This window comes from Strigops habroptila, chromosome 4, assembly GCF_004027225.2.
Source record: "Strigops habroptila isolate Jane chromosome 4, bStrHab1.2.pri, whole genome shotgun sequence".
NCBI classification, from domain to species: domain Eukaryota; kingdom Metazoa; phylum Chordata; class Aves; order Psittaciformes; family Psittacidae; genus Strigops; species Strigops habroptila.
The window spans coordinates 37560391-37585540 of NC_046358.1; the positions used below are offsets into that span (position 1 = coordinate 37560391).

Here is a 25150-nt window from a genome sequence, read left to right on the forward strand (position 1 = left end):
ACATATGTTTTACCCATTCTTTTACTTTACGTGTACAGTTGGGACTTTCATAATGTTCTCAATCCCCACTGGCCTTATCGACTTCACAATGATTTAAAGATTTTAAGGATTTTAATTCTCCCAGTCCTTTCCCTCTCCACTCTTAACATTTCTACCTTTAGATTTTATTGGCCTCAGGAAAAATTAATAAGCAGTAGATATTTTTAAGACATTTTTGTTTTATTTCCATTGCTTCTATCCTGTGCAGTATGAATAACTTTTTTTTGTAGGATAAATACTGTATTTTAAACTTTGCTCTTCTCCAGCTATTGGTATTAACTGTCAAAACTCTCTAAGTATTAACATGTGTCATGAAAATAGAATTCTTAATCAATTGTTTTGCTAATTACTTAGCAATGATGTCACTGTAATCGTAAAAGAATGCAGAGCTGTAATGTCCTTTTAGTTGCATTTTCTTTATGGCTTTATGTTGATTATATGTACCAAAACTTTTTCAAAAACCTTGCTCCATGCAACTTTCAGATCTTTTATGTTCTTGAGAGCTTTATCTTTGGAAAGGAGTCAGATTTATTTCATATATCCAACTAACCCATACATTTGAATTAAACTTTTAAAATTTCATTAATAACATCCTCATTCAAATGTATAATTTAAATTGTTTCATGAGATGGAATTAATTTCCAGTTATAGTATCTGTTTCATTGTCATAGTAGATCCTTTTTCATAAGACAAAGGAAATCTAAATGGAGGAGTAAATGAAATTTTGAGATGTTTTACTTAATGTACATATTCATAGAAAATTTTAAGATCTTTTGCCTTGTTTTATGTACATATGTACATATGTACATATGTACTTTTTGTAGAGTCAATTTGTTGTTAATACTATTGCTACTACAATTACCACTTACATGACTGTATTATTCTAGTAATGAGGAACATTTGAAGGTCATCTGATCCACTTAAAGCAGGTCAAAGTTAGATCAGACTACTCAAGTCATGGCCAGTCCAGTAGTCACATCTCTGGGCATGGAGGTTCCACAGCCCATCTCACAACCTAGCTGTGAAAAAAAGTTTCTTAGCGCTGTGGCAGCTGTACTGGGCTCAAATCAAGAGTCAAGACTATTTGGGGTTAGTCTTGTACTTCAAAAATGTAGAATGAATAAATAGCTTATTGACAGAAGAATGAACTATGAAAATAGTCTCCCATACCAGAATGCTAGGCTGATGTCTTCCTTGCTAGAGCACCTACCTTCTTAACAGTTAAACACTTGAATTCAGCAGCACTTGTCATGTCATCATGTTGCATATATAAGCTGTTTGCAGGACATGATCTTACTGCTGGGTAGATATGAGACAGTAAACACCAATATAAAAATTTCTTATTGATAATACAATGTATGGACCAGAGCTGATGGAAGCTGAGATGTACCTGCTCCACAGGCATACTTATTTATACAGGGACTACAATGATGCCAGAGATTATTTTGTGAGCTGCAGCAGATATGTGTCATGGTTCCCATCATCTGGAAAATTTTCTGTGAGTCTCTTTTAGAGAGAATGGATCTGATCCTGTTCTGTGCCATTCAGATTATTATTATTGATGGCAAGAAGTTTCCTATTGTTGACAAGTCTTAATGAAGCTAGAGATTAAGAATGTCTTTCTCTTGCAACATAAAGGACTACATGGGTTGTGTGGCTGGTATAATTTACAGCAGTTTTCCCCTGAATCATAGAACGGTTAGGGAGGACTTTAAGATCATCCAGTTACAACCCCCCTGCCATGGGCAGTGCCTTGCCCTAGACCATGTTGCCCAAAGCTCTGTCCAGCTTGGCCTTGAACACTGCCAGGGATGGAGCATTTACCACCTCTTTGGGCAACCTGTTCCAGTGTCTCACCACCCTCACAGTAAAGAACTTCTTCCTTATATTCGTCCTGAACTTCCCCTGTTTAAACCAATTACCCCGTGCCCTATCGCTACAGTCCCTGATGAGGAGTCCTTCTCCAGCATCGTTGTATGCTCCCTTCAGATACTGGAAGGCTGCTATGAAGTCTCCATGCAGCCTTCACTTCTCCGGGCTGAACAGCCCCAGCTTTCTCAGCCTGTCTTCATACGGTAGGTGCTCCAGCCCCCTTATCATCTTCATGGCCCTCCTCTGGACTTACTCCAACACCTCCGTGTCCTTCTTATGTTGAGGACACCAGAACTGTAGCTAGTACTCCAAGTGGGGTCTCAAGAGAGCAGAGAAGAGGGGGAGAATGTGCTTAGGTTATAATCTCATAGTCATTTTGGGGTTTTTTCTTGAGTTTGAGTTAAAATGTCTGTGCAACTAGACCATTTCTTTACACTCATTCTTCAGGATGCAATGATTGCATTGGGATATTTGGAATCCTGAATCTTTCAATGTTTTTTGAAATTGGAATTGTTCATCATAGCTGCAGTTCTTAGAATAAATCTATTTAGTCAATACCACCCTGGTGTTAAACTTCATGGGGGAAAAGGCTGGATTTTGGAGTTGTACCATTTCTACAGGTAGAAGTTCAGAGTTTAATTTCACTGTCATACAGAGGTTTAGGATGATTTTACACTTTTCCCCTCCCTCCCTTGTTTGGTTTTTTTTTTTTTTTTCCTTCCCTTTCTTTCCATGGCAGCTGTTTGGAGCTGCTCAGGAGTTTGGAATGTTAGAGTAACTCCCAGGGAGCTGGATTAGTGGGCAGGTGATGCAGTCATGGGTATCAAATACCTCTCCAATTTTTCACATGAATATTACCTCCATGTATATGGGGTGTGAGAGTGTGCTATACACATATAACTTCCACAAACTCCAGGCAGCTGTATTTTTGTTGATAATGTATATGAAACAACATCGCAGTCAAGTGGTGGGAAAAATAGTGCACTTCATCAATTTATGAAATACTATGCAAGTATCCATTTACATTCTATGACAATATAAATTTGAAATTACTTCTTTGTCCCTGTAAAATCCTTCTACTAGCAATGAACATTTTTACTTTAAAAAGTAGACAACAGAATATGTTCATAACATTGTGACAAAAAGGTATTATATTCTGCAAGTTAATAAAGATCAGCAATGTGATGAATGTCATTTAGTTCTACTTTTGTCCCAGATGTCTTGGGTCTAGAAATTAAAGATAAGTTTCTTACACACTAGTGCAGGCTGTCACTGCTAAGTATTTCCAGACTCACTGCCTATGTATGCTTTAAACCCATGTGAATGTAACGTTTCATGCACACGGAATAATACAATTGTAATTCTAGCATCGTGCTCTGTAATATTAACTCTTACAGACTGATTGATAAGTTTTAACAGGGGGATTTTGTCTGTTTTCATGGAATGTTCATTTCTGGTACTTTTTACTTTTTAAAATGATTAAATACTCCCATAAGTTTTAAGCAGTCTTTACTGATAAAGTAATTTGAGGCTGGAAAGGAATACGGACTTCTTGTCTTGATGGGCACAATCTGGATGTGGCCTGGGCAAGAGGAGAGTGTGAATGTGCTTGAACTTGCTGATGTTCTGCAGACCAAGATAAAATTCCTGCGGGAAGGCTGAGGATGATCTGCTGCGAAGATCCCTGCTGTTCCCTTACATGCATGAACATGGTATCTCCCCAGGCAGGGACTGGTGTGATAATGAAAGTACGAGGTGGGTCTCCTGCACTTCTATTTGGGAGAAACAGCAAGTGTTTAGCTGGCATGTCCAGCTGTTTTCTTCTTTCACTGTTAAGCATTGTAAAAAGACTTCCTCTTCTGTTTATTGACCACATAAAATCAAAGGGAATCTTTTAGTTGTCTTTGTCATGCATTGCAGGAAGCCTTAAGTGAAGAGCCAGAGCTGTGGTGTTTATGCAACATAGGAGAGGTACAATCTATCTCACTGAAAAGAGGCTACTGTATAAAAACCAACCAGCATGAGGCTACTGAAGGAGTAATGTGTTTTTGTAGCCATTTATAGGCCAGGTTGGACAGGGCCCTGAGCAACCTGGTCTAGTGAAAGGTGTCCCTGCCCATGGCAGGGGGGTTGGAACTAGGTGATCTTAAGGTCCTTTCAACCCAAACCATTCTATGATTCTGTGTGTGCTGGAAGGACAAATCTAAGAAGGTTCAGTTAGAAAACAAGATTACTTTGGACCTGGGTAAAACTTTTTAGGCTTCAAATGGAGCTTTAAGTGTTCATGCAACTATGAAATTCAAGTGCCCATAAAAAAAGGGACATAGAGTTACTGCTGATCTCTTCCTACTTCAAGTTCTTAAACTGGGATAGGGGAAGAAGTCTAGGTTTCAATGTATGGTTGCTCGGCGCCATTCTGATACCTGTTACTGTATAGTGTATTAGGTTATAAGCCAGGAACTGTGGTGTTCAAAGTCAAAAGTTGGTTTCGAAAAGATAATGTGCATCAGTAAAGTTAATTCCAACCAGGAAGTATTGTATGGTATACAGATCATGTAAAGATATTTTAACATAATTTGGATCTTGACTTTATGAACAATGAAACATTGTGAAACAAAATATCATGCATTAAAAAATTTATTTTTAAAAAAAAACGCTAATTTATCAACAAGTAGTTTTATCCAGAGAAATAACAAAATTATAGTTGTCTGCACATAGAGCAAAAACTAGGTAGCCACTGGCACACTGGCATGGTGCGCAAGTATGTAGTGTAATTTCTGTTGTACTTTTTAATAAAAAAAAAGTAATCATTGATGATCTCATGATCCTTCAAATGAGACATGAAATGAATTAACTGCCATAAAGTGTATAGATGACTTGCAGTGTTGATACTCTTGATTTTAGGGATCTTTCTAAAGAATATGTCTAGACATACAGAAGGTGTGTTTTTATGGAGGTCCTTTAAAATTAATCTTCACTTGAGCTCTTTTATGATGAAAATTTTTCTTTTTTTTCTTTTTTTTCTTTTTTTTTTTCTTTTAATGTGGTGCATTTAGAAGGCCTAAAAGTTCCTTTGGATAACGTCTTGCAAACTTATTCATTCAAGGCCCATTCATATGAAATGGGTTTGTAACCTTTTCTATTTGCCATATTATGTAGGGAGTAACTTGATTCTAAATTTACCATCTACCTACTGCAGAAATGGCACAGAAGTGGTTTTGTGACCTGTGTAATTCTTGGAGTAGAAAATAGTAGCAAGCTGACTTATAGGAAGTACAAAAGTACTGTAAAAATGTTTGATTGCTGCTTAAACTTAAATAGGGACATACAAAAACAATAATAAATATGTATGTGGCCCTCTAATATGCTTGGTTGTACAATTTTTGACTGGAAAAACATAAGTGAGTAATTAGATAATTGCTGCTTTGATTGAGCTTAATAGGAAACATTTCAATTAGGCTAAAACTACACAGAGAGGAAGTAGGCTTTTACAAAGGGAAACATTCCTTGTCATGCAACTGTCAGCTTGTGCCCACACTAAGAGATAGGACTAAGTGGATCTATGCAAAGGAAACAAAAAGAAGGAAAGAAAAGGGGGTGGGGGGAGAGGAAGGAGGGAGGGAAGAAAGGAGTAATTAGATCTGTACATAACAGTGTCTTCTAATACAATAATTTCTTGATGATTCCAGTTTTGATCACATAGCTCTTATAAACCTCTTGGCTGCAACAAATTATGAAATTAAGTCCATATAAGAGGTTAAGTTTCTGCTTTAAAAAAAAAAAAAAAAAGAGGCAGAGAGAGGGAGATGAAACTTTGCTCATTCTGCATAATTTCACATTTTTTCAGATTATCCTCATGTGCCAGAATGTAAAAATTGAAGTGTGAGGTGAATATTTTTTCCTTGTGGAAAGTGACTACGCGGTATCCAGAATACAGGAATTTCTCTGCAGGACTGCTTGTGTGTCAGGAGCTGCTTCCCTCTCAGTGATGGATGGGTGAATACCTGAGCTGGGACTGCGAGGCAGCTGGGATGAATTTTCTCATGGGTACTTCCAGAGACTCCAGCCATACGCATTGCTGTGTGTGGCAGCATAGCTCATTGGCTTTTTGGCCATGTTACTGCCATCCTTGCATTCATACCAACAATTGGGAAAGACGGTTCTTCTATGACCGGCTGCTATGTTAAAATAAAACTGAACAGATGCTCTGTTGTTGTCTAATATTACCTTTCCCCCGAGGCTGTGCAGCCGCTGCCGAAGTCACATGCAGCAATTACATAGCTTGTAAGTCCATTACAGCTCCTATGGGCCCAGAAATACAGCTAGGGACAGAGAAGAGTGGGAGGACTGAGGTACACGAGTCAAGCAGCATACATGGGTGCAAGAAGCATGCTTTATGGCATATGAGCACTGCTTTTCTTTTGTGGAAAAGGCTTTTTCTTGTTTTGCCAGTCTAGAAAAATGGCTCCTCAACAGCCATTTACTACGTAAGAAAGAACTATTTTCAGTCAGCTAGAAAATGTTAGGTTACAAATCCCTGCTCTTTACTCATAAATCCATTGTAAGCCACCATTACCATTATGTTTAAGTTACCATTAGTTTCAATATTTTATATTCAGTTATAATGGAAGTTTTCTACGCTAAACAGGACCATGCTGGTTTTAGTGCTCTGATCAGTGATTTTGAGAAGGATACCTCTGGGGATGAGCAGTTAGTCAAGACTTGTGTGGCTTTTGGTGTGGAAGTTGTGGACACCACTGGGAGAGGTTAAATCATCTGTTAAATATTGTATCAGCATCCTAATGTAGCATAAGGAGATACTGAGTAGTTGATGATTTGGAAGCAATGCCTAATAATGACACCAAATATTTGTGTTTGGTGAAGATACCACAGGAGTCTATGGCTGTGCAGGCTGTTCCCCGTCGTGATATTTTCATGACAGAGCATTTCAATGACAAATGAAGGAATTTTACCTGTTTGAGGAGAGACTAGATTTAATCAGTTAGTGTTTTGCAATTTAGTATTTAACTTTGGGTCTGAAAATCTGAAGTGTTGGTTTATGTTAGTAGGAAAGATGCTGATAAATACTTCTCTAGGAGGAAAAGGTGTATGTATGACAGTTTTCAAAATGGTAGTTTTGCACATGTCTAAAGAAAAGAAAGGTGATTTCTACTAAGTTTACGCCTGCAATCTTTCATTTGAACACTAGGACATGAACAGGGGATGCTGAGTTCCATTAGGAATGGGCTGCTGATTTTGGAGGGAGGTTTGCTTTACACCCCAAAAATGCGACTGAGTGTGAGCTCATAAATGAAGATAAGGTGGTGGTGGTTTCCATTTATGTGCACCAAAGCTTAACATGAACATAGCATGTTCAGAAAGATTCATGTAAACAGGCACTAGCTTTGCTTTTTAGTATACTTTTCTGCATGCAAAAGCTTAGTAAAAATGAAGTTCCTTTTTCATACGCTAAAAATTAGATAGAATTTGCATATTTTCACATGGTACAGCCAGTAATTCCCTTGAGTTTCTTGTGGAATTGTTGCAATTGCTGCTGAAGCCTGGTGTCAAGTTTGTTTAGCCTAGAAATAGTTGGCCTGAGGTAGAGAACCATTGGAGGTTTTCACATTTGCAGTTACAATTTAGTAATTTATGTTTGCATGATGTATGACAAATTGACTAATGACTGCCCTAAAGAGAGATGCCAGCCTGGCATTTTGTATACAGAAATCTTATGGCAATATCGGGTGGACTGCCTACCCTACAGGGCAGAAATAACTGCTACTCCATTCTTAAATTTTGTATTTTAGTTAGGTACAGATCCTCATGTAATCTTTTTTTCCAGGAGCTGCTTTTAAATGGAGTTCTGCATTATGACAGAAGCTTGACATTCTGCCAGAAAAGTTGGAAATGAAGGCAACTTAAAATAAATACTGGTGATATTTCTCTTTCTCTCTCCCTTTCTCCTTCTTTTTTCTCTCTCTCTCTTTTTTTAAGGAAAGGCATATGTTCTTATCCTAACTTGTCCCAGTAGAGGGTCAATTACAACCAGTTGGCTGCAAGTCCAATCCAAGAAAAATACTGAGTACAGAAACTTCAACAACAGGTACCAAGGGCCTCTAGTTCACTCAGTCATTCTTAGTACATATGAAATGTGAACACAGAGCCTATGGGTAAGATATTTTTAGGCCCTAACTTTCCCATGATGGTCCGAAATGAATCAATAAATTAAAGCAGACATTTTTGTGTAGTTAGGTATTTTCCTGGACAACTCTTTAAATGTCCACAATAGTATGAGATCTTTTATGTGAATCGTGAGAATAGAACAATGTCTTATTTAGAAAAATATGCCTTGCCAAATGTTCATGTACAGGCATATATTCTATAACTTTTGTAGGGTCAAGTAAACATTAAGCTATACAGCTAAATAAAAAAACCCAAACAAACATGTATGTATAATAATAACCACACATAGAAAAAAATAATACACGTGGTCTGTTTTGCTGATGTCAGTCCTCACATCCTCACACACACTGTGTCTTTGGACCATCTTGCTGTAGTGGAATTCACCTCTGGTGAAATAAGTTTCTCCCAGAGCAACTAAGGTAAGCATCAGTATATTGAATGTCAGAGCTCTGCCAGATTGGCACAAGAGCTTTGGCCACAGCAGAGGTGTAACAGTGTTGAGACCAAGGCCAGTGTTAGTATTTAGCAGTATCTTTGGGCAAGTATATTTAAATACCAGGCAATGTTTAGACTTGAAGATCTATAATTTATTCCACAGACAAGCTGCAGAAGGAGAGGTAAATGTTACTCTTTTTTGATGGAAGCATTTCATTAAGCTAGCCTCTCTTTCGTACCTCAGTATTTACAGAATGAAGAGGGAATGCGTGACTGCTAACATGACTACTTATGCTGCATCTTGATTAGATTTAGATAGAGAAAGCAGCAACACCGGTTTAAAATCACCCTGTTCCACCTTAATCTTTATTCAGGAGACCTTTTGTCTCAGCCCTTGCATGCATTTCCTTTCTATGGTTTGTCACCTGTGTGCTTTCAGTATGTAACTCATGATCATTCTTAGCCCCTGAGGTCCTAGATGAGCACGATGGACCAGCACCCTGATCGTTCTGTCAGTATTCAAGGAGTAGAACCAAAACTCCAAAACTCTAAGCACGAAATGAAGAGCAAAGGCTTCCCAGCTACAGAAATTGTTCAAAGTCTCTGCAGGCTCTGTAACACATTCCAAGAGATTACATGAACTCATCTGTTTCCAGACTGAATAAAACTGGTTAAAATATTTTTAATGGAACAGATTTCCCTATAAAAGATAAAAATGCATTTTTAGTGCAATAAAAATATTTTGTGGGAGCAGCTTATTTTGATAACTTCTCAATAATAAGAATAGAAATAAGAGCCCCAAAATTTTCTGGATTAATTCTCAAAATGTATGTGTTTTATATGATAAAATATTTGATTTTGTCTGGACTTGTTTATTACTCTGTGTGTGTGTGTGTTCAATATTTATATATTTACATATTAGTTTCAGTTTGTAACATTACAGTAGATGTCATAATATGTTTTAAGTTTTTAAAAATAATAGAATTGGCATGTTAGGAAATTATTATTATTCTTGTTGTTGTTGTTACTATTTAATCTTGGAAAACTGAATATCTCAATAGTGCCAGAAGGAAAATTTGACATTATAGAAAGCAAAATAAGCTTAGTAGTCCTTATATTTTTTTCTCTCTTGAATTTTTATTGTGTGGAAATTGTTAAAATGTTCCTCTTTTTATTTTGATTTTTCCCCTTTCCGACATATCAAGTTTTCAACATACTGAAAATTCTAGTTAGACTATCAGTACTGTCAAACACTGCCAGTCTTAAATCTTGTTATCAGCTTGTTTCTGGTGAAACTATTTTCATGAAAGTCGATGGCTCTGACTAGTTTTCCATTTTTTCACATGGTGTGTTATAGAATCATAGAATCATAGACTGGTTAGGGTTGGAAAGGACCTTAAGATCATCTAGTTCCAACCCCCCTGCCATTGGGGTAATGTATGGACCAGAGCTGATGGAAGCTGAGATGTATCTGCACCATATGCATACTTATTTATATAGGGACTACAATGATGCCGGAGATTTTGTGGGCTGAAGCAGTTATGTGTTATCATTCCCATCATCTGGAAAATTTTCTGTGAGTCTCTTTTAGAGGGAATGGATCTGATCCTGTTCTGTGCCATTCAGATTATTATTATTGATGGCAAGAAGTTTCCTATTGTTGACAAGTCTTAATGAAGCTAGACATTGAGAATGTCTTTCTCTTGCAACATAAAGGACTACATGGATTGTGTGGTTGGTATAATTTACAGCAATTTTCTTCTGAATCATAGAATGGTTAGGGTTGGAAAGGACCTTAACATCATCCAGTTACAAACCCCTGCCGTTGGCAGGGATGCATCACACTAGACCATGTCACCCAAGACTCTGTCCAACCTGGCCTTGAACACTGCCAGGGATGGAGCATTTACCACTTCTTTGGGCAACCTGTTCCAGTGTCTCACCACCCTCACAGTAAAGAACTTCTTCCTTATATCCATCCTGAACTTCCCCTGTTTAAACCAATTACCCCGTGTCCTATCACTACAGTCCCTGATGAGGAGTCCTTCTCCAGCATCGTTGTATGCTCCCTTCAGATACTGGAAGGCTGCTATGAAGTCTCCATGCAGCCTTCACTTCTGAACAGCAACAGAAAAGTCGGGGCTGAACAGAAAGTTGGGGCCGAACAGCCACAACTTTCTCAGCCTGTCTTCATACAGGAGGTGCTCCAGCCCCCTGATCATCCTCGTGGCCCTCCTCTGGATTTGCTCCAATACCTCCGTGTCCTTCTTATGTGGAGGACACCAGAACTGTAGCTAGTACTCCAAGTGGGGTCTCATGAGAGCAGAGTAGAGGGGCAGGATCACCTCCTTTGACCTGCTGGTCACGCTTCTTTTGATGCAGCCCAGGACACGGTTGGCTTTCTGGGCTGCAAGCACAAGCTGCTGTCTCATGTTAAATTTCTCATCAACCAACACCCCCAAGTCCTTCTCCTCAGGGCTGCCCTGAATCACTTCTTAGACCAGTTATTTTGGGAAGCACACCTGTATAATGTACTGCCTGATCTCTCCAATTAAGATGTTTAGCAGTTGCTGATCTGTCACCTGAGACTATGAGATGTTCTACGATAATGGTGGGGTTTTTTTATTCCCTTGCACTTCTCTCTGTTCCTCCTTTTCATGATGCTTCTACCCAAGCCCACAGCAAAAAAAATAAAAAAGTATTTAATGTGTGTTGGGCTACACAGCACTTTTCTAACAAGTGATAGAAAAGTGCTTTTCATTTACTTTTGCTTTTTCTTTAAATTAGAGGTGTCCCAGCAAGGCTCACAGGTAATTAGGGATGAGTAAGGCAGCACAGGATGTTAGAAAATTTCAATCAAGAGACAAATGGAATCATAGGATGGTTTGGGTCTGAAGGGACCTTAAAGATCATCTAGTTCTAACCCTCTGCCACGAACAGAGACACTTTCCACTAGACCAGGTTGCTCAAAGCCGCATCCAGCCTGGCCTTGAACACTTCCAGGGATGGGGCATCTACAGCTTCTTTGGCAACCTCTTCCAATGTCTTACTACCCTCATAGTGAAGAATTTTTTCCTAATGTCTGATCTAAATCTACCCTCTACATACATAACAGTATGTTTATCTTATTAAGTAAAGGTATAACAGAAGAGGTTTTGGAGGTTCACTGTTTGCAAATATAGTGTTTGAAAATATTCTTTTCTCATTTGATGCTTAAAAAAGGAGTTTGATAGTTGTTGAACATTTGTAGCCAGGAAGATGTTTCAAATGCAAGGGACAGATTCTGGTGTGCCACTATGCATCCTAAGGAAGAGGAGCCGAAGGGATGATCAAGATGCCACGAACTGGAAGAACAAAGGTCATAAGCCTACAGAGTGGAAGCTGTCCTTCAGTGTGAATCGTGATCTTCTTATTCGTGGGGTACATTCGTATGCTGAACATGCAGGAGCTGAGGGCAGAGCACAAGGAATTCAGGATTTGTGTGAAGAACTGCCTCCCGACTAGCACTGTTAACCAAGGAAGCTGTCAGAAATATGGGGATTGTACCTCACGCTGGAAAGTCTGATAAAGTATTTTTCATTCGCATTTTCTCACATAAACTGAAAGATATTAGAAGAGTATGGGAAAAGTTCCTTTCTCAGAAATGAGGACTCTGCTATGAAATTCTTTTCTCTCTGTTAGTTCAACATTGTGCTCCACCATAATTGCTTAATGATCCATTTCCATGTGCTTCCATAAAAAACAGAGTTCTAAACCCAGGATTTCTTCTAAACCTAATATTTTTATTTTCCTTTCCCATTATTCCTTTTTTGTGGGTGGGAGAGGTAGGAGCTTATTTGGTCAAAGAAGAAAGTAGCTGGCAGTTTTTGCTTTGGTATATTTGTTACTGAAATATAGAGCCTCAGTTATAGTTTCTTTTTTTTCAAACTAGATGCTGTAGATTAGACTCATACAGTGCAGGAGAATAGTTCACATTATTAAAATATTAATGTATACTCCCTAAGAAGAAAACGAAGGGTAAAAGAATTTGTGGGTCATCCAGCACTCCTTCCTGTTGAATCATTAAAGCACTGTGGGCTTTGATTTGGATTGATTTGGCTTAACATAACTGCTGAACATCTAGAAACCAAGATACCACTTGAGTATCTTGAGGAGACCACTGAGGACCACCACAGAAGCTTTAAAAGGGAAAGAATCTGAAAGAAACATGTTTTTGACAAATGGCATAGTAACCAGGGCTGGAAAGAAAGGACAGCACATAACCAATGAGATTAAATACAGGAGTGCATTACATGCTACATAATTCCCACTAGTAGAAAAACAGCTTTGAAAAATTAGAATTTTATTGTGTACGCTGTTGACAAGAAAAGTCCGCTGAAAGCTAGTTAGTTCCCCTCTGCACAACACACAGCTACACAAATTGAGCCACAGTCCGGCCTGTTGCCGTACAAGTGGGTCTTTATTAGACTAGTGCTTCTATATTGCTAATGGAAGTGAGGTAGGAGAGCTTGAACGCTTACATTTGTGTTAGTCTAAGAGAGAAGAAAACATATTGGAATTCTTCATGTATTTTGGCTGGAAATAACTGCTGTTAGTACATTTAAGACAATCTATAATTTGAGATGGGAAAAGCAGTCTATATGTTCAGTAATTGATGTTAGCATGTAAAAATTGTCACTTTGCATGCTACTGTCATAGGAAGGTATTATTTACCTGGAAAAAAATTAGGTGCATCAAGTACTGAAGCTTATATTCAGTCATGCTGACACTTCATACTCAGTATATATGCAATAAGATGTGTGGTTAAATCTGTAAGACAGAGATTCAGGAAATCTGTCTTCAGTTCCTAGTACTTTCAAAGCCCTCCTATCTAATCTTGGGCAAAACTCCATTTTCCATAAGCAAAAGGAATAATTTTTCATTATCTCTTTTCCAATGATACATTCATTTACTGTTTGAGGCATTCTGATAAAGCTGTGCCATTTGTTGAAAAGCTGTAAGTATGTGAGGATATATCATTTTCTTTATTAATTATATGGTTTCTTCAAAAAGATTAATGCTCACAGTCTTTTTTAAGACTAGGAGAGCAACAAATTTTTTGTGTGGGGTTGTTTGGGTTGGTTTTTTTTTGTTTGCTTTGGGGTTTTTTGGGTTTTGTTTTTTTAATAAAACCCAAGCCAACCTAAAAACTGAAAGGGCTGTATGTCTTAAGCAAGTTACGAAACAAAAATGCAAATAATGAAAATTATAGTCATGTTATTTGTAATAAAATCTTACAAACCTCAATTCATTCACAGAGCAAATTCATTTTAAACTTTACCTTACTTTATTAAGCAAAGCAGACAGTCTATCCTCATCTATCTCTTCTTACCTGTCCCTGCAGTGTGCACTGCATCCTGTCAGTCCTAGGAATTTCTCTTTCCCTGTCTCATCTCTGCCCCCAGCACGTTTTGTCCTGTTGTGATCATGCTCAGGTGGGGAAGCTGGGGAGGCTGGTTATAATATGCCTGATTGTACTGCCTAAAGCTTTCTCTATGTATTCGGCTATTGTTCTTCTGAGTCAACTTGCCTAAGTTTACACATGGCATGGTTTCTTCAATTGTTTCCTTGCTCAGAGCAACATAAAATTTTCTTGTAAAGTACAGGAAACAGAAAAGGTTGCGTATGTTTCAGTGCCCTGTAGAATCTAAGCTACTTTTTCTTTCCCACTGTCATAGTTTTACATTAGTCAAGAGCAAGTAAACAAAAAAAATGGAGGATTATACAGAAAGGACAGTAATATGTACAGTATGATTTGTGCACCAAAGTTTGGTTAAGAATAAAACTTTTAAAATAACTATCTTCTGCTTATGTAGCAAGAGAATGCAGGACATACCTAGCATGTCCTGTTAATGTTAATGGTGATCAAACGAATGGTATTAAAATGAAATTGTAGACACACAATGATACAGATATTAAAATATATGCTGCTATTCCAGTAAAAGAACGCTCTTTTCTTTGAGAATTCTTTTTGTTTAGGCACAGTTTGCAAAGACAGTGCTTAGCAAAAAGGAGAAGCCTCTGATATATGGAACAAAGAGATAAGTGATATACGTGTCAACAAAAGGACAATGTTGCAATTAGTTTGATTTTAATACATTTTAGGTTTTGTCTAAGCTACTTTGTGAAACAATGTTGAATAACAAATCAATTGAATGAAATCAAAATAACTTGTGAATTATTAGCAAACTTCTTGTGGTATAACATCAACTGACAACTCAGCACCATGCAGCCACTTGCTCACGCCCTGCTTCCCCCACCCCGGGTGGGATGGGAGGAGAATTGAAAGAATGCAAACCCCACATGTTGAGGTAAGAACAGTTTAATATCTACAGTACAGTATACTAATAATAATAATGATAGGGGAAATGACAAGGAGAGATAAAACTAAAAGGGAAAAGGAGCAGTGATCTGTACCTTCCAGCCAACTCCTCTCAGTTTATCTACTAGGCATGACGTGCTCCGGTATGGAATACCCCCTTGGCTAGTTTGGGTCAGGTGTCCTGTCTCTGCTCCCTCACTGGAAGAGCATGAGAGACTGAAAAATCCTTGAGCAGGGTAAGCATTACTTAGCAACAACTAAAACATCGTTGTGTTATCAAGCATTATTCTGATTGAAGGCAAAACACAGCAATGTACCAGCTACTAGGAAGAAAATTGGCCAAAACCAGGACAAAACCATAAATTGGTAACTTTTACACCTCAATAAGTTGCCTACAGTGAACCTGAGACTCTGTGTGTGCCTTACATTGTATGCCTGTACTGTACAATTCTGTGCAAAACCATGCAGATCTACGAACAGGGTAGCTATAAAAGCAAGCCCTTGTGTTTAAGTGTGGCTGTGAATAACTAGCATTCATCAATGGAGCCACATTATATATCTCAAAAATTACGTGGAATTCTGGTGTAGGCATACACAGAGATTTCCTCCTCATCACCTACTTCATTTATTTGCTAATTTAACTGCTGTAATTATCAAAGATTCATCATAGTTTGCAAACCTTGTTCCAGAGTTTTTCCTCAGCAGTGGCTTTTAAGCACTGCTGCAGAACTGTACAATGGCAGTGGAGAAAACCTCCTCTGCAAACACGCAGAAAGGAAGACAAAGCCATTAGGCAGACTAGACTAGTTCACAGCAATCTGGAGTTTGATGGCTCTGACTGCTCATACACATTCAGACTCACTCTGAATGTGTTCAACACGCATGCTATTGTTCATGTGAAAAGACTTTCCAAACAAATTCTCAAATAATCTACTTTGAAAGCATACTTCTGTAACAGTTTTCCAAAGTGAAACTTTCAACATTTTGGATGCAGGAAAGATCATCTGCAGTTATAGTTATGACTATTAGGAAAGATTAGAATTAAAATCTATACTCTGATAGTGTTCCAAATATTTTGTTGATAGCATTTTTGGGTGCATAGAAATAAAGCTGATGCTGAGATTTTTGGACAAGTGAATACATTTTTTCTGCTGTGTTTCTGTCTGAAACAAAATAACTAGTTACTTTGTTTCAGCAGGAATTTTCTTTGCAGATGTTGGCATATAAATTGCACAGTAGATGGAAGTTATTGTCACCTTCCCTGAGACATGGGAAGCAAATGCCATACCTTATGAAAATACATTCCACTTCAAAATCTCTCTTCCCTTTTTTTTTTGTTCCAAGACAAGATTACCTTTCCTGTTATGAGATTATTACAAGATTATCTTTTCCTGTCTTCTACAAACAAGACAACCTTCAGTGTCTTCTGATGCTAATCTATATATCGTAGCTTATTAAAACTATATCTGTGGGTGAGTTGCTTGTTTTAGAAAAAGCAACAGCTTCCTCGTGGGAATAAACAGTGCAGTACCTCTTAGTTCTTAATTCTGTCAGCCCACAAAATAACAAAATGAATCATCATTTTCTTGTAAAATTAGGAAATAATGCCTCTGAATTTGTACATGATAGACATGCAGACAATCATTTGGAGAGAACTTGCTTTGCTACATCAATAAACGTTTATTTACAAACTTTTATTTTTGCATCCTGAATTCTATATTGATGTTCCTCAGTGCCATCTAATTCCTTCTTTCATTTCTATCCTTGTTTTGCTAAACTGCTTATTAGTACCAGCACCAACTGCAAAATATCTTCAGAAGCAGGACAGCAAGAGATAAAAATGGAACAGCTAATAACAACTTAGTTATTTCCAGGACAGTCTTTGTTTAAGAAAAGGGTCAAAAGAAGATAATATCCTACTTACCAAACTTCATCATACTTATCATTAAATCTCTGATTTGGCTCCCCAGCCAGCAACTTTTGTATGAAGCATGTTTTCAAAAGGTTTGTACATCAAACCAGGATTATTTTTTTTTTTGCAATCAAAATTCTTAAGAAGAATTTATGCTATTCGGTTACCAAACTTGGAGAGGCAAGGAGTTATAATACCAGATGTGACTCTTTACAAAGCTAGACACATTCATCATCTGCACACAGTGCATTGGCTTCTAATTCGGCTTCATTGTCTCTTGCTTGCTTACAGGCCTGAGGAGCATGCTGTTTCGCAAACATAAATTCTCATGAATTTAAGGTTCTGGGTATGATCCAGTATTTTCTACCTCATTTGGCAGCCTCCAAGGATAAGGAACAAAATAGACAATATGTGGCCAATTTAATTTGAACTGAATTTATGATATTGCATTTCAGTGTCCAATGTATGATGAATTTCCTAGTAAAATATTGCATAGAAACATGCAGCTTGGATCTGAGATCATAAGAACAGTCATTGACCTCGCATATCTTCTTTTTGTAGATGAAAGTTGGGCTAGTATAAAGATATAAACTAGTGCTTTAAAACCACTGCTTTTCTTTTGTTTAAATTATAAGTTAGTGAAGATAAAAATCGCATAGAAGATTAAGAATTTTTCATTGAAACAATTTCAGAAGAATTTTTCATTTGTAATTGAATTTTTCCTATATTTTCAAAGAAGTGAAAAAATTATTTTTTCTGATTGACATAGTGGTATATTACTAGAGATTTTAATTTGAAAAGGTCTTCGAACTGAAAACATAGAATATTTATTAATAGAAAAGTTGTGGCTAATAGCTGTTTAAACCATTTTAGAGGGCTTAGTGTGCATTTCTAATGTTGTTATTGAGCTGGCAAGTGTTGTTGCACAATGGCATGAACACATAAGCAACAGCACTAGTGTTCATTCTGGCTGCTTGCATTTCCTTCTGAAGCATTGTCAGCTGCTTCACGGTTTGATTCCAGGCTAAGGCCTCTAAGATGCATGACTCTGGGAAAGAACTGAGCCTATGTAACAATATTTCTTATAGACAATAGGGATGAGGAGATAGAATATTTTATAAATATGGTGCATATCAACTATATTTGTCTGAATATCAATCAACTTGTGTTCTGCTTCCAGTGCTGCTTCCAGTTTCTAAAACAAGTCAGTTGTTATTATGCCTCAGTAGATCTCCAGGTGTCTGGAAGGAAACGATGGTCCAGTAGTATAGCAAGACTTACAGAAAGACTTTTCTGAAATGTATACAGGTAAACTGATCACAAATTGCATGTTTAGATTGATATTAAATTGGATAAATATTGGAATGGGGACTTTGAAAGTGAAGCCAGCAATATTGTCCTTTGCTCCATAATATTAATTTATTACTTTCTCTACTTTTTTTTTTTTTTTGAGGCAGCAACATTTTTGCTTGTACTTTGGGACTGTCAAAGTGTGTTGGTGTCTCAGAGGTATTACTAGAAATTTTTGATTATTTTTTTAACCTGGTTTTGCATACTGGTTACTGAAGATCTTGTGGAATTTGAAAAATTGGCCCAAAATATTTCTAAGCAAACTGTTGTTTCTTGCTCCCTCTAATTGATCCATTCATCTCTGATTTATGGCTGATGATTCAACTTTCAACAAAGATTCAGGAAGAAGCTTGTATTTTGAGGTGTCAGCGGAACAAGCTCCGGGTATATAAATAAGAAACCCTCATTTTTTGACATGTTTATCATGGCCTACTGTAATTCTGATGAATTTTTCTTTGTATCACTAGAAGGGGGGAGAAATAGAGAACAGAAAGAAAAGAGGGAAAAAGCAAGCAGGAAAAGTAGGGTAAAAGATACCAAAATCCAGAAAAAAAAGTTTGTGTGATAAATTCGTGTATATATATATTTTTTATCATCTTGGCTAGATACATCTGTGCACACATTGCTCTGCCTTTTATTGTAATTTGAAGGACTGCCTCACATAGCCGTCTGGTCTTTGAGAAACTTCCAGATAGCGGCCATCTAAAATATAGCTGGGCAAAATTAATTTCCTTTTTTAAATGAAAAAAGTCACTTTTGTGTTTTCTGTACCTTAAAACGAGTGTATTTTCTATGCAAAGTTCAAATCCAAATTCAAATGTCTCTAAGATCTGAACTACATGTGTTGTTTTCATACTGAACTACATAGCTGAAAATGCTAACGTAGTTGTAGTATCACTTCTCAGTTGTTTGTAAGACAAATACAAACATTATGGCACAAACTGTAAATTGCTAAATTGGAAAAAATATATTTAAAAACCTGCAAAAAGCTTATGCTTTTTTTTTTCTTTCACAATTCAAAGGGAGTGTGAGGTTCTGAAGATGATTCACCCCCACAGAAATCTTGTGGGACATCATTAAGTGGGAAAATTCCCAGATAATAATTTTGCCAACTTTTTTTTCTTTTATTTTTTAATTAAAGAGAAGTGGTCATAAAGAGGTAATCTTGACATGCACATTTGCTGTTCGGTCTTACTTAAGATTAGTCATTACTCAATCACTTCAGGAGGTTAAAAAAGAGGACAGTGTATGTAAGGATTACAGGCTGCTTGACCCTATAAAACCTGAATAGATGGATTAAAGTGCCCAAGAAGTTAGGAATATCTAACAAGATGTAGTGTATTAAATTCTTCTGAGAATAGTTAACTTACATTGGTGCAAGAATACATTCAGAACAAATTTAAGGCATTTTCTGATTGGATCATTTGCATCAGAATGCTAATGGTATCCTGGGCTGCCTCAGGAGGAGTGTTGCCAGCAGGTCAAGGGAGTGCTGGACTCCCCAGTACAGACATGGGCATATTGCAGAGAGTCCAGCAAAGGGTCACCAAGATGATGAAGGGACTAGAGCCTCTTTCAAATGGGGAAAGGCTGAGAGAGCTGGGGCTGTTTAGCCAGAGAAGAGAGGGCTCAGGAAAATTTCATCAATGTGTACAAATATCTGAAGGGTGAAGGGAGGGAGAGTGCAAAGAGAACAGAGCCAGGCTCTTTTCAGTGGTGGCCAGTGACAGAGCCAGAGGCAATGTGCACAAATCGAAACATGGGAGGTTCCCTCTGAACATCTGGGAATACTTTTTCTCTGTGAGGGTGACCAAGCACTGGCACGGGTTGCCCAAAGAGGTTGTGAAGCCTCCCTCCTTGGAAATATTTAAAAGCTGTCTGAATATTGTCCAGGGCAACTGGCTCTAGGTGGCCCTGCTTGCACAGGGGTTGGACCAGACAATCTCCAGAGGTCCCTTCTAACCTCAACCATTCTGTAATTGTAATCATAAAGTATTGGAAAATTATGTAGCAGCATTCCATCCTTTCTATACTTTATTGTTGTATAAGGCCTGACTTGTTATCCCTGTTGAAGTCTTGCATACTAGAGTACTTTGAAGATTACACTGAAAAGGACTGTCCTATATTGATGGTCCTACAGAGTATTGAAAAGATTTCAGTTAACCCAAACCCAGTCATTTCATCAGTGCTAATTCACCTAGGTTTCATCTCAAGCTTCAGCCCACTACATCCCTCCTTCTGTTTGTCTGATCTAGCTCAGTCAGGTTCATTCTTTGCACATTTCTAGAATTTTGTGCTTCTCTTTTATAGATAGTTTTACTTGGCTAGCTTAGTTAAGAACCAGCATCTCCCATGTGGCTTTTTTTTTTTTTTGTTTGTTTGGTTTTTTTCAGTTTACTCTGTTTGGAATGGAAGCATTCAGGTCCTTCAGTCTTTAAGATTTTTCCCTTTCTTGGGATAATGTGTGTTACCTTCTGTACTTTGTATTTTCTCCAGTGTGGTGGGGAAAGGGAAGAGTTTTGCCTAACTTGCACTAGAAGGCTTCTAGGCCATGATGAAAAGAGAAGTCCAATCTGGGTAAAAAAACCAACCGAACAAACAAAAACCCAACAAAAACCAAAACAACAACAACAACCAAAACAAGAAACAGACAAAAATAAAATAAATCCAAAACAAAACCAAACAAACAAAACCAAAACACACACTCCCCCCCCAACACACACACACAGAAACCAAACCAAAAAAAACAATCAACCAACCAACCAAGAAAAACAACCAGGGGGTGAAAGCGGAAAGAAAGAAATTAATGTGTGTTTTCCTTATATCCAGTGTTTGATTTTGCCCCAGGGATGCAATAGTGTGTTCTTGGAATGTTAAAAGGCCATGCCATGAAACAGGGGCTGGTCTCCAGTCTGAGATGAAAAGAGCTGCCCAACCCTGTTCAAGGTGCAGAATAGCTAAATGACTGACTATCTTGATGCTGAAATCAAATGATTCTAGTGGCTGCTATTTCAAACTAAAAAAATGAAGGAAATATTTGTTTTTAATAAGTGTATATCCATGCTGTCATTGTAATAACTTAAGGGATCCACCAGTGGTACACAGTAAGAAGTAGATCAGCAGAAAGTAATCTCTGAAAGTAAGCTTCTGTTGAACCTTTCTGGAAGTGTCTCTGTGCTAGCTGCGTTTCCACCCAAATCTTGACAATTGCTCCAAAGTTGAAATCTACCAGTTCATTAGCCAGTATTAGAAAGATTGAATCAATTCTTCTATCATTCTAGATTAATTAGGAGCAAATTATTATAGAGAACAAATCATGACTCAGCAGTCTGCTAAGAAGAAACCTTAACAAGTTGTTATTTCTTCCCTAAAATAATAGCAAACAGGAGATGGGTCAAAAAATGTTAAAGTCCATGCTGGTCCTCCACATTCCAGGAAAGAAATAGATCTATTCATATATACATTGGCAAGAATATTATGAGATATGACCCAAGGAAGTTTGAAGAACATAGCAGTTCTCAAAAGAACCTGCTTCTCTTTCCAGGCTGCTGTCTGCAAAGCAATTAGGTGTCAGAATTTCAAGGGCAACTTGAAGTGTCGAGTTCTATGCCTGAATGTAAAATATCTATGTAGTGTAGTGCTATTTGGGTAACTTTATTAATAAGTTTCCAAAATGTGAGATCATGAGATAGAGAAAAAAGATGAATTCACTATGGTGTCACTTCTTTATGTAGTTTGTTTCTTCAGACTTTCTGCAATGATGCTCATTTTCCACCCTCTTACTTCACTCAGAACTTTGTTGTAGTGTATAATTTCTTCACTAATATTGCATGCTGTGCAAATCCATTAGATCTTTTAAAGTGTTCTGCTATGAACTCTTTTTTTTTTTTGATTCCGGCAACTAATTCTCTAATCTCACAACTATCTAGAATGTGTTGTTATATATTTTTAAGTTAGTCTTTTTTGTAATATATTTTACAATCACCTCTAAAATTGCTGTAGGACTGCTAAACGTGCCCCTTTAGGACTCTCAGCGTACACGTAAGACGGTGCACATTGTATCATCTTTCTGTCTGTCTCCTACTGTATTTTGTTGGTACGATAACATCTTGGTGCCTGTGGTTGTACTGTGTTTGTATTGTTGAAAGGTTTGCCAGAATACATAGAAGGCTTGACATAAATTGTTGAAGATTTCAGTTTTTAAATGAAAGCAATTTTAGAAATGTGGAAAACACATTTCTCTATCCATAATGATAAATACACTACTGTGGTTTTATCATGCTAAGTGGGATATAAGCCTATAGAAAGGGAGAGGGAAGAAGTCAGTCACTCTTGTGCCTTGTCATACAGGTTCTTTAGCATATTCTTTGTGGTGGTTGGCTTAAGTATACACACAGAGTCTTGCCTATGTCTTGCTTGACATGGGTCCGATGGGTGAGAAATCTGGCTTCCTCCTGCTGAGTAACGAAAGGAAAAGACAACCAGTGAGTGGTTATACATATGTATACATATGGAGGTTTTGCCACGCAATGGGGTGCCTGTCTCTGACCTACTCTTAGATGTGCTTGAATTGCTTCAGCCCTTGCTCTCCTCCTTTCTTGGCTTTCCTGTGATTCACTACTGGTGGTCTGCTGTATACCATGCAGATGTTTTCCCCATGTTATTTCATGGCTATTTTTCAAGTGGTTTCTTAGTAGAAGGGATGGAGGATCCACGCATGGGAACATCTGCTCTAACAATTTTTGAAAGCAAACAGCAGATGGCATTGCTGCTTCCTTTTGATCTTGCAGGAAAAATCCCATACCAGTGGTGTTGGTTTAAGTTTCGGGCTGCTTGGTAATGGTGTACGTGAGCATTTGCTTCTCCCTTTCTCTCAACAGTAGCACTACTTGCAGATGTTTTCTGCACAACTTTCTATTTTAACTTTTTGCTTTTTGTGACCCTAACTCCTACTAGGTGTCGCAGTCTGAGGTTTTTTTCCTCTCTCCCCCCTCGTGGGACTTTATAATTACATCTGTATCATCATTACCAATTCTATTTATTCATTCATATGTGAATTTTAGGGAAATAGAAGATTCATGCTATTCTTCAGCTTTGATTTTTTTTTTTCTGTTGTTCAGCCGCTATGTGTAGTGAGGTGGGAACTTTATATGTATCTCCTTTGCTACTTTTTATTATTAATGTTATTATTATTTCTCAAGACAATTTCTTGTTTTCTATTGAGGGTTCTTCATTTTTACTTAAATTTTGACAAAAAATTCATGCGTTTAAGTGCGTATGAAATTTGAATTGTTTCAGTAAATTTGTAGGCTCTTTTTTGTCATTTTGTTTAGCATTAATTGAATTTTTAACTGAATCCGCTTTGCAACGCACACATTCATGTTTTATCACCCTGACCTGTTTATGTGACTTCCTTAGGTACTTTCTGATCAAATCTTACTGTACAGAGGGACCAGGTTGTTAATGGGAACAATGTAAGAAATTAACTTTGCATTCAGGAGCTGAAAATGTGACATAAAAATAGGTTTAGTTTGTAGAGAAAGGAGGCTGCAGTAAAATTTGTGATATGGCTAAGACAGTAACAGGAGTAAGAGCACAGTAACAGAAATAGGAGCAGTCTCTGGGGGCAGTTCAGTCGAGTTTATTGTCAGCCCGATGTGGGAGTTACAAATGTCACTTAATGTCACTTCCCTGAAAGCTTAAGGTGGAGCTTTTGAACACTCTGTTCCTTCAGAGTTATAAGGCCATTAATTGAAAGTAGAGTATGGGTGACTTTATCTTGTTTCTAAATTATGCTAAGTTGTATTTGGTCATTGTATTTGGTCAGCGTTATTTGTAGAGGCTAACAAGACTCCTGTATCAAAAACTCTAGTGCATTTGACCAGGATCCTATTTTCAGCTTTTCTAAACTCACTGTTTAGATGTACCTCATCCTTCAGCCTCTGCTTATTTGTGCTATACTGCCATCATTTTTATTATTTTATTTCAGTTTAAACCTGGGTTTTCCTAAGCAGTACATAGAAATAATTTTCTTTTGAAGATTCTATGTCCAATTTTTTATCTTTAATGTTTAGTTTTATATAATATATTTCAGATATGGTAATTTCTGTTCCAAATATTCAGTTAGTTGCTGATTGCTGAGTATTGCTTAAAACTTCAAGATTAATTTGTCAAGGGCTTTTTGTTCTTTCTTTTGTTGTTTGATTGGGGCTTTTTTCAAAAATTAATTTTAAATGTCCTTTAAAAGAAACAATCTATTTATGTAAGTGATAAAATGCACAAAACTTTGGCCTTGAATGTTCTGTGTTTTTTACTGGAACTTGATGTTCTGTATTAAATATCTCATAGAACTTGACATTATAATTGAAACCAAGAAAAAAGAAAGAGAAAACATGTTTTCTACACACAGCTGCTAATGGCTTTGGTGTCTTTCTATTCTCTGGAAACTGGCAACTTTTTCTTTTTTTATAATACATTGATTTCCTTACTGACATAAATTTTCAGATGGACATGAATAGATACAGTTCGTTTGTGCCTCATTTAATTGAATAGCAAACACAATTAAAAAACCTGGGATCAAAGCAAGATGCCATTTTATCAACATCTGAAATTGTTGGAAAATTGGCCAGTATCAAGAAAGGAAACTTGCATTATCAGTGTAAAAATTACTCCAGATGAACTCCCCAGAACGATGCTGATTTAGCTAAATGTATTTTTATTTGGTACCATGAAAAATGGGTCCATATGGGCTTGATCACTTAAAAATCTAATTTCAAATATGTTTGAATCCTTCACTATATAATTTTTGTATCTTAGGACTTTTTATTTTTGTTGGACAAAAAGGTTTTGCAGCCTGTTCTGGAATACTTAGCTACTATCTAGCCATTGTGAAATGGATTTTGCAGAGCTTTTTTCTATTGGTGTCATAGGAAGAAAGATTTGGTTACTATGCCCACTGAGGGGCATGGCCTAAAGACTGATGCAAGAGGAGAAAT

The 25150-nt window shown here is 37.3% G+C and overlaps 1 protein-coding gene and 1 long non-coding RNA gene across 3 annotated transcripts in view; both read left to right on the plus strand.

The window, feature by feature from the left end:
• SLC25A21 (solute carrier family 25 member 21) overlaps window positions 1-25150 on the plus strand; it is a 256563-nt gene that overhangs the window by 80300 nt on the left and 151113 nt on the right. The gene's annotated exons all lie outside the window — the stretch shown is intronic.
• LOC115607694 lies at window positions 16694-18648 on the plus strand. The gene is made up of 3 exons (XR_003991320.1): window positions 16694-16897; window positions 18032-18113; window positions 18623-18648. It is a non-coding gene; the product is annotated as an uncharacterized LOC115607694 (long non-coding RNA).